Source organism: Octopus bimaculoides, chromosome 18 (genome assembly GCF_046866305.1).
Source record: "Octopus bimaculoides isolate indiv1 chromosome 18, ASM4686630v1, whole genome shotgun sequence".
Classification (NCBI taxonomy): Eukaryota; Metazoa; Mollusca; class Cephalopoda; order Octopoda; family Octopodidae; genus Octopus; species Octopus bimaculoides.
In genome coordinates this window covers 49,124,885-49,134,880 of record NC_142945.1, presented here as the reverse complement: position 1 = coordinate 49,134,880, position 9,996 = coordinate 49,124,885, and the positions used below count along the sequence as shown (strand labels likewise).

The 9,996-nt window shown below is 36.6% G+C and overlaps 1 long non-coding RNA gene across 1 annotated transcript in view; it reads left to right on the top strand.

Annotated features, from left to right (window-relative positions):
- The window catches only part of LOC106877908 (uncharacterized), a 19,896-nt gene extending 14,826 nt beyond the window's left edge, over positions 1-5,070 (top strand). The window contains exon 3 of the long non-coding RNA XR_016245033.1: positions 4,730-5,070. This is a non-coding gene — a long non-coding RNA (uncharacterized LOC106877908). The remainder of the gene's footprint in view (positions 1-4,729) is intronic.
- Positions 5,071-9,996: the final 4,926 nt, after the last annotated feature.

Here is a 9,996-nt window from a genome sequence, read left to right as displayed (position 1 = left end):
TGGAACTTCACCATTCAAACTGACAGAAAGATAGACGCAAATAGGCCAGACATCATACTGAAAGACTTCAGACAAAAATCATGCCTCCTCATTGATATGACTGTCCCAATCGATATAAACGTATCTGTCAAGACCTACCAAAAACTGAGCAAATATAAAGATCTTGAAATAGAAATTAGCAAAATGTGGAATCTGAAGACGAAAACAATACCTATTGTCATAGGTGCCCTGGGAATGACAGCGAAACGGGCTGATTACTACCTAGATCAGATTCCAGGAAACCCCAAAATGGCTGAAGTTCAAAAGATAGTGCTCATGGGAACTGCCCATATCCTACGTAAAATACTGTCTATGTGATCTCAAATTTTAAAGCAAACACATAATTTTCTTATGGTTTCTTAAACATTCACTTGAACAAAACTGTACAAATCCAAATATATGGTACCCTAGGCATAACACCTACATGAACTTCTAACTTATCTCTTGAGGTCTCTGGGTGAGACATGGATCCAACTTGTACAAATGCAAAACAAAAGTCAAACATAAAATAATAATAATAATAATAATAATAGTGATGATGATGATGATGATGATGAAAATAAATGGAAGGAAAAAAAGTTGCTAAATATTTCGGTGTGAACGCAAATAGCTGTTACGTGGTAGCATGGTATGCTAGAGATAGCAACAGATCTTTCCTTTTCTGAAAAAGGTGCCGTTTACGCGTGATTTCGATGTCACATTCGTTGAAAGCATGCAAAATGACTTGGAGAAGGAGAAAAAGACCTGCAAAACAAAGTTCCCTTTGTGGGAAACTTCAAGGTCTCCACCACTACTCCCACCTTTCTTTTCTGGAAAAAAAAGTGGCTTGCAGCGGCTTTGAAGGTCAGATACGTTGAATACACCCGGAAAAAAAAAACTGTGGAAAAAAAAATCATTCCACAGCGAGGTGCGAAATAATTACCGAAAGAATAAAATCTTGTACCTATTCATTAATTCAAATTAATGTACCTCATCTTGTAAAGTGGCAAAATTTTTGTCGGTTGCCATCTGGGATTATTTTAGTAACAAATCAAACAGGTAAGATGCATTAAGAATTTCATTTTTAGTATTCATCCATAATGTTTTTGCTTTTACACCTGTTAATTAACACCATATTTTCCCAGTGCTTCCCCTATCGGATCCCCACACGTGTTTCTAGCCTTTTAGCCGTTATCAACGGGAAATACATGAGAAGTAACTCTGAGCAGATTTTAAAGCCGTGCCTTTAACTAAGACACAATCAACAACATTGACTAAGTTGCGCTATTGGACCTCCGGACTGGAAAAAATTCAGCAGTGTTTCGGCATGAGCGAACTTTAGGCTAGTTAAAATATGTTTGCGGTATATTTCAAAAGACAAATTCACTGCTGTTATCATGGAAAAAAAATTCTCTTGTACGGTAAAAGGTGTGAAAACACCATATCTGCCCAGAATCGCGACACTGGGCAAATATGGTAACTGCAGCGAATTTGCCTTTAGGAGCTGAAATAAATCAACAAACATTTTAATTAACCAGAAGTTCGCTTATGTCTAAACAACGCTGATACTATTGAATTTCTTGTGTTTTAATTAATGCTACAGCTTTAAATCTACCCAGAGTTACCTCGCTTCGGAATTTCCCATTGATAACAACTAAAGAGCTAGAATCACAAACATTTTAACTAGCTTAAAATTCGGTTATATTCTAGTTTCAAAACTGATTGTGATTAGGCAGAGATTGATTTTTAACTGATAGTGTTCGAACATGGATTAGTTTCCAAACTCATCTACCGTTGTAGAAGGCAACTGTACTTGTAATCTAGAATGTTACGATGTAACTCCTCGATATTATACGCTTTTGCGCCGAAAATACCTCAAAATCCCGTCAAATAAATACTAACCCAATTCTTCTTAGAATGATGTCATATCAACATACACTCCTGAAAGACCGATTTTCTTTCACAAGTTCTGTACACCGGAAACATCTAAGAGAAATATTAAATGAAGTTCGTCTCTATTTTTCTTGCATTTTCCTCAAAGTTAAAGTATATTTAAAGTGTATCACAAGCACGGGGTGTATATAAATCGTCTAGATTAAGATATGCCATTTTCTGGGTTTGTATAAATCATCTAGGTTGTAGTATATTATACACACACTGGGTGTATATAAACCATACCGATTGAAATCTATCACTTACGGGTTGTATATAAACAATATTATAGAGTGTGTATTATTGAGTGTATTTAAACCAAAAAGATTATGCTGTGACTCTGATTTGGTGTATATAGAATAAGGCTATAGAATGTCTATGATTGGGTGTGTATGAACTAAAAGGCTTTACAAAGTCTTTGCAGTGTATATAGATTTACGAGGTTATATAATATCTATGACTGGGTGTGTATAAAACAACAAGGTTATACGGTGTGTATGATTGGGTGTATATAAACCAACAAGGATATAAAATGTCACTGGGTGTATATTAAGCATCTAGGTTATGGAAATAACTATTTCCTTTAAATTTTCAAAATTATTTTCAAGCTCCCTATGCAGTATATATAAGCAAGACAGAACGAAGGAAACCACGTTTACGTTTTAAAAGTCTCAACTCTTATTCTTCTATCAGCAAATAAAATTTTGCCCAATAAGAAAGGATACACACACACACACACACACGCACACACACATACACACATATATACATATATATATATATGGGAGAATTTACGAAAAAAACAACAGACGAAGACAGGTGGTGTAAACAGCAAATGGATGTATTAGTTTAACGCTCGGGAATAGAGAAAGTCTTTGACGTTTCGAGCCTACGCTCTTCAACTGAAAGGAACACAGAAAGAAATAAGGAGAGAAACAAGGAGAAAAAAAATAATATATATGTAGTGGTCAGCGATCTATCATGGCGAATATATATATATATAGTTTTATTACATTGCCTGGAAAAAAAGGTGGATTACAATGAAAAATGCGGGCGCATGCATGTTAATATTCTTAAGTTATTACACATGGAAAAATACGGAACAAGATTTCTGCAGTAGAATTTGCCTAATTCGTCACCTCTAAAGGAAACTAAAAAGTACTTAAAATTAAAATTCTACTGTACTTAAAATATTCTACTGTAGAAATCTTGTTCTGTACTTGTCCAGGTGTAATAACTTAAAAATATTAACATGCATGCGTCCGAAAAACTGGAAAAAAAACGATTTTATACACTTTTTTCCCCTTTAAATCTTCAAAAATTTCTCACTGCTTCAGTGGATTGCGTTAAAACTTTATACACTATTTACTCATCCTAAGGATAACATTCGGAGACTCCGATATGCACAGAATTCATCCGCGTATGACGAATAATTGCGAAAAACTGAGTAGAAAACCGGTTTTTTGCCCTTAAATTCCTCATTTTTGACCAAATTCGTCCAAATCTCACATGAACAGTACAGATGACTCAACAATAGTTTAAAACTATTTTTGGTTAATATTCTTTATTTAACTTGCGACAGATCTACGAAATATTGTGAAACATCACCTTTTCGCATTTTTGCAGAGTTACACCCAAGAAAGCTGTTTTAAGGAACGTCTTGATTTTTTTTTTTTTTTTGCAAAAGAACCGATATTTTGCGTCATTTCTGGAAAGTATTTATTCTTTGTCCCTGTGCATCCGGGTTCTACAGAAAACTGCAAAACGTGGACACTCGTCCCCCTCCAACAGCTTCACCATTTTGCAGAGGGCTAGGTCTTGGTCAACCTTCGACTCTCACTCCTTCGCGTGCAAAAATGACTAATGGCACTTAATTCGCGCCGTTTACACTAATCCCTTCAGGCGAAGGAGTGGCTGTGTGGTAAGTAGCTTTCTTACGAACCACATCGTTCGGGGTTCAGTCCCACTGTGTGACACCTACTATAGCCTCAGGCCGACCAAAGCCTTGTGAGTGGATTTGGTAGACGGAAACTGAAAGAAGCCCGTCGTATATATGCATATGTATATGTTTGTGTGTGTATAACTTTGTGTGTCTGGGTTTGTCTCCCTAACATCGCTTGACGCTGGTGTGTTTACGTCCCCGTAACTTTGTGGTTCGGCAAAAGAGACTGATAGAATAAGTACTAGGCTTCCAAAGAATAAATCCTGGGGTCGATTTGCTCGACTAAAGGCGGTGCTCCAGCAGGGTCACGGTCAAATAGATATATACTTATGAATTGAGAATATAATAAAAATGATTATATCAGTGGCCAGCGCCCTTAATTATAATCATATACTTAAAAATTAACATATATATATATATATGTATATATATATATATATATATATATATATATATATATATATATATATATATATATATATATACACATATATACGCACACACACACACACACATATATATATGCCCATATTTATATACGTATGTGTGTGTGTGTGTGTGTGTGTGCATTTATGTGTTCATGTTTGTATTTGTTCCCCCACCACTACTTGACAACCAGTGTAGGTTTGTTTATGTCCCCAAAACTTAGTGATTCGGAAAAAGTTACTAATAGAGTAAGCACCAATCTTTGAAAGCAAAACAAAAACTGCGGTTGATTTGTTTCACTAAAATCCTTCAAGGTGGTGCCCCAGCATGGCCACAGTCTGAAACAATTCTTAAAAGGCAATGATTTGGTGATTTGTTTTGTCATTTTTCTTCTTGGCGTCAACCTATAAGTGGAACCGACTTTTTGAGAACGTGGACTCAGTACGAAGGCAGGCCATGTCTTTGAGCATGACTCTGGTTCTAGCAGGACTAATTGAACTTATTTGAGTAATGGCATCACTGAATCACTTTTCTGACGAAGGTGTGAGATATCACAGAAGAAGAAAAAGATGAGATCAAGTTAATCAGGTCAAACCAATATGGTGATTTGCAAGAAGAAATATAGAAAGTGTTTGCTTCAAACATAAATTATATATTGATTAATGACTTAACTGCTCATGTCGATGTTGTTGTTGTTGTTGTTTTAACTGCATTGATTTTTATCTTTATGAGAGACTAAAGAGAGAATATAAATGTGCTTCTCTTTAGATGTTGTGAGAACTTTAGAGCAAGAAAAACACCACTGCCAAAGGCAGGTGGCAATGTAGGTTCAGTTCCTTGTTGAAACGACCTAACTTCGTTCATTCTGGGACCTTGAACCCTAAAAGGAGAACATAAATATTGTTGATGTTTCCGGAATTCATAAACTTCCAAGAGAATGTGAAATGATTATGTTTTGGAATGGGGGATCTTGAAGCAAATAAAGCTATAAATAATGGTTTCAAAATTTTGACACAGGGCCAGCAGTTTTTGAGGGGAGGGGGATAATTGATTACATCAACTTGGTACTTGACTAGTATTTATTTCCTTGAGCCTGAAAGGACGAAAGGCAGAATTGATTTTGGTGGAATTTGAAATGAGGGCAGAAAGATGAACAAAATGCCACTAAGCACTTTGTCTGGTGTGCCTACGGTTCTGCCAACTGACCACCTTGAATAAAGCTGAAACTTTTGGGGGTAGGAGGCTAGTCAATTACATCAGCCCCAGCATGTAACTGGTACTTATTTCATCGACCCCAAAAGGATGAAAAACCAAGTCGACCTCAGCAGAATTTGAAATCAGAACATAGTGGCAGACGAAATACCAGCAAGCATTTCACCCGGCCTGCTAACAATTCTGCCAACTCACCCCCTTGACTAAAGCTGTAAGTAATAGAATGTAAATATTGGGTTGGGGAACCCTTTCAGTAGAAAAAGTTGAAGGCTTGTCCATGGGACAAAGGCAGAACACCCTTTATGTTCACCTTTCATGTTGCATGGCCAGCCTTCAATTTCTTCAATCTAAAGGGTTTTTTACTCCAGTTTTATGAGTACACATTGTTATTCATAGCTTTATCAGCTTCTCAATCCACCAATCCACCATTCCAAAAGAATGTATATATATATATATATATATATATATATATATATATATATATTGGGCAAGTGCTTTCTAATATAACCTCAGGCCGAACAAAGCCTTGTGAGTGGATTTGGTAGACAGAAACTGAAAGAAGCCTGTTGTATATGTGTGTGTGTGTGTGTGTGTGTGTGTCTGTAATTGACAGTTTTGTTTGGGAGAAGTATGTGATTATGTGATATTCATGCTTTTATCAAGGACAATAAATATGTAAAGTCATTGAGCTGAAAATCTGGAACAGAATAAGATACACACACACACACACACACACACACACACACACACACACACATATATATATATATATATATATATATATATATATATATATATATATATATACACATACATATATATATATATATATATATATATATATATAGATATATATGTGTGTATGTATGTATGTATATATATATATTGCTGATTAATGACTAAGCGTGTTACAGAACTTCCTTCCCTGCTGACTGATGCAGCTGGATAATGACGACTAAGACACAAGTATCAAGAAAAATTGCTTTTGATCATTTGCCAATAACACGTATTCATATCAAAGCTAAATTGAAGATTCATCTTTAATACAAAGACATGCCAAGGAGGAAGAACCATGTATTTTTATTGAAATTTACAACTACAGAGGCAAAAAAAAAAAAAAAAAATGATGAGAAATATCAAAATTTCCAATTTAATGATTACATATTTATTGTAAAGTGAGAGATGGTTAGCTTTATGTTTTATTGCTTAGTTGCAGCTCAGCCCATGTGAATAGATATTCCACTTGTGATTTTCAGACATAGTGTATCCTTGACTACATTCTGCATGATTTTTGGGAGACTTAGCTGTTATTTCTAGTAGGCTGACTGACCTCATGAAGGCTTTCTCTTGTTGATTCAAACTCATCTGCTTAGGTTGCCTCTATGAAGAATCGCTTGAAATGTCTGACTTCATTGCTTGTAGTATACTGTACCACCTCATTGCTTCTATTTCTGTCAATGTTCACTGAGCCAGTCACAAACATACATCCTGTACTTTTAATCAATCATTTGCCTATTTGTCATTTCAGTTAAGCAACTCACAAAAAAGCATGAACATCACAACTTCCACCTAAATCTTTCTCTTATACAGTTTTTTTGCTCTTTGTCAAAAAGAAGTAAATTACATAGGTAGAGATGTGGCTGAGTGGTAAGAAGCTTGCTTCTCAACCACATGGTTCCAGGCTTAATCCCACAGCATGAAACCTTGGGCAAGTGTTTTCTACTATAACCTCAGACCGACCAAAGCCTTGTAAGTGGATTCGATAGATGCAAGCTAAAAGAAACCTGTTATGTTTATATCTATATATATATATATTTAAATCTATGTGTATGTGTGTGTGTCTTTGTGCCTCACAGAAGCAATGACAAAATACCAAGACCTCTGGAGATTGAGAAGACCTGGCAAATAAAGTGAGATCACAGCCTACACCAGTGTCGCATAACCAGTCCATTTAAAAAGTACCTAGTGACTGGTACAAACTGATTACATTTTGGGATCGATCCAGTTCTGGACAAGGATTCTGGATTATTTTTCCTGATTTTTTAACTTAATTTTTGAGAGCGGTCGGGTTCATTTTTAGTATTCTCGTTTGTGAGAGCAGTCGAGTTTATTTCAGATATTCTCATTTTAAAAATCATCTCTGGCTAATCGTTGAGAGGACATTGGTGTTGCCTTGGTGGAGGCTTGCACTCTTTCAGTGCTCTCGCTCTATGCAATGCACATGCACCTTTGCTGAGCTGTAGTGCACCTGAGCACTATACGCAATAATTTCATTATCATTAAAAGACCACTACCTAGTCTCTACTCTATTTAAGTGACTAAGATCGCAACATAACACCTGAACAGGACATCAGTCTCTTGCAATGTTACTCATGGCTGAGTTAATTGCAGCAGTGTGAAATGAAATATTTTGCTCAAGAACACATCGAATCGTCTGGTCTAAGAATTAAAACCATGATCTTGAAACTGAGAGTGCAGCACCCTAACCATTAGTATGGAAGGAGTGAAAACTAAAATGGTGATTACTAATGCACAAACAAATATAAAATATCAAATTGAAAAGGATTTTATTACAGAATGCAAGTTGGACTCAGACCAAAATTCAATAAAAATCAGTTTTAAACTTTATTCTCATTTGTATGGCTTCAGTTTATTTCTTGAATTGATTTTCAATTTCATTTCACGTTTTCTCTCTCTCTCGTTGGAATTTATGTTTAGGTTCAGGCATAGCTGCGAGGTAAGAAGTTTGTTCCAACCACTTGATTCTGGGTTCCTTCTCACTGTGTGACACCCTGGGAAAGTGTCTTCTACTATAGCCCCAGATCAACCAAAGCCTTGTTAGTGGATTTAGTAGGAGGAAATTGAAAGCACCAAGTTGTAAATATATGTATAAAAGTGTATGTAAAAAAAGACTGGTGATGGTGCCAAGTGAAAAAAAAAGGCACCCAGTACCCTCTGTAAAATGGTTGGCATTAGGAAGGGGCATTCAGCTGCAGAAACCAAGCCAAAGCTATGGAACTTGGTGCAATGCCTGGCCTTATCAGTTCCTGTCAAGCCGTCCAACCCATGCCAGCATGTAAAACGGATGTTAAGTGATGATGATGATGATGATGATGATGATGAGGTGGAGGAGGAAGAGGAGGAGGAGGAGGAGGAGGTTGTGTATGTGTGTGTGTTTGAATTTTTGTTTCCTTGCTTTGATACTGCCTGTAAGTTGTAAAGAGAGTGTCACTTAATGCAAGCGGTGTCCTTTGCCTCTGATATTCCAATAGGTTACAATTAGATAGATAGATGGATAAATGGCTAGATAGAGAGAAAGAGAGAGAGAGAGAGAGAGAGAGAGAGAGAGAGAGAGAGAGAGAGAGAGGGAGAGAGAGAGATAGTTCATCTGATTGATAAGTTACAGACAGACAGCTAGACTGACAGACAGACAGACAGACAGGCTCAGACAGACACAGACTCAGACAGGCAAACAGATAGATACGTGATTTTTAGAAAATTAAGTTACAATTAGATAGATGGATGGACAAACAGAGAGAGAAAAGAAGAGAGAGAGAAAGTGAGATGCAGATTATTTGATAGATAAATTATGGACAGACAGACAGCTAGACAGACAGACTCAGACGTACAAACATACATACATACATGCAGACAGACAGACAGATAGATAGATAAACAGATTGATGGATGGATAGATAAATAGACAGATTGATAGATAGATGTAATTAGATATAAATAGGTTTACAGGAAAGGAGATAAGAGGAAAAAGATAGATTGGTTGACAGGGGAGATAGACATGTGGGTAGATGTGAGGATTTCTGGTTAATCTCTGAACAAACATTAAATCATTTCTATTGCCACGATATTTGTTTCCATCTTGGAGTGGAATTCAGTGAAATCAGACAGCACCATATTGATTTTGTATTGGCAATCATCTATAGTGCAGCTATCAGCATTGCATTGTTATATACTTTAGTCAGAAGGAGGGACAATTCCCATCAGATTCTGGCGGTAGAATTGTGCTGAGCTCACGTTCCAGATGCACTGAGCATGAACAAGGATCCTGTCTGTCCCTTAATCCTGTGAACAAGGATCCTGTGCTGTGGTCCATCATTATCATCCTTTTCTACTCTAGGCACAAGGCCTGAAATTTTGGGTGGGGGGGGGGGGCAGTTGACTAGATTGACCCAAGTACATAAGCAAATACAATCATTCATCAACAGGTGCTTGCGTAGTATACTTAAAATCAGATGGCCCGAACACATAAGCAATATGGAGCTATGGCAAAGAACAAATCAAGTTCTGATTAGAGAGCAAATATTTAAGTAAAAGTGGAAGTGGATTGGTAGCACAATTAGAAAGGACACACCAAATGCAGCGAAAAGTGCTTCACAGTGGAATCTGGATGGATATAGAAAGAGGGGTAGGCCTCCTAAGAACTCATGGCGTAGATCAACACAAAAGGA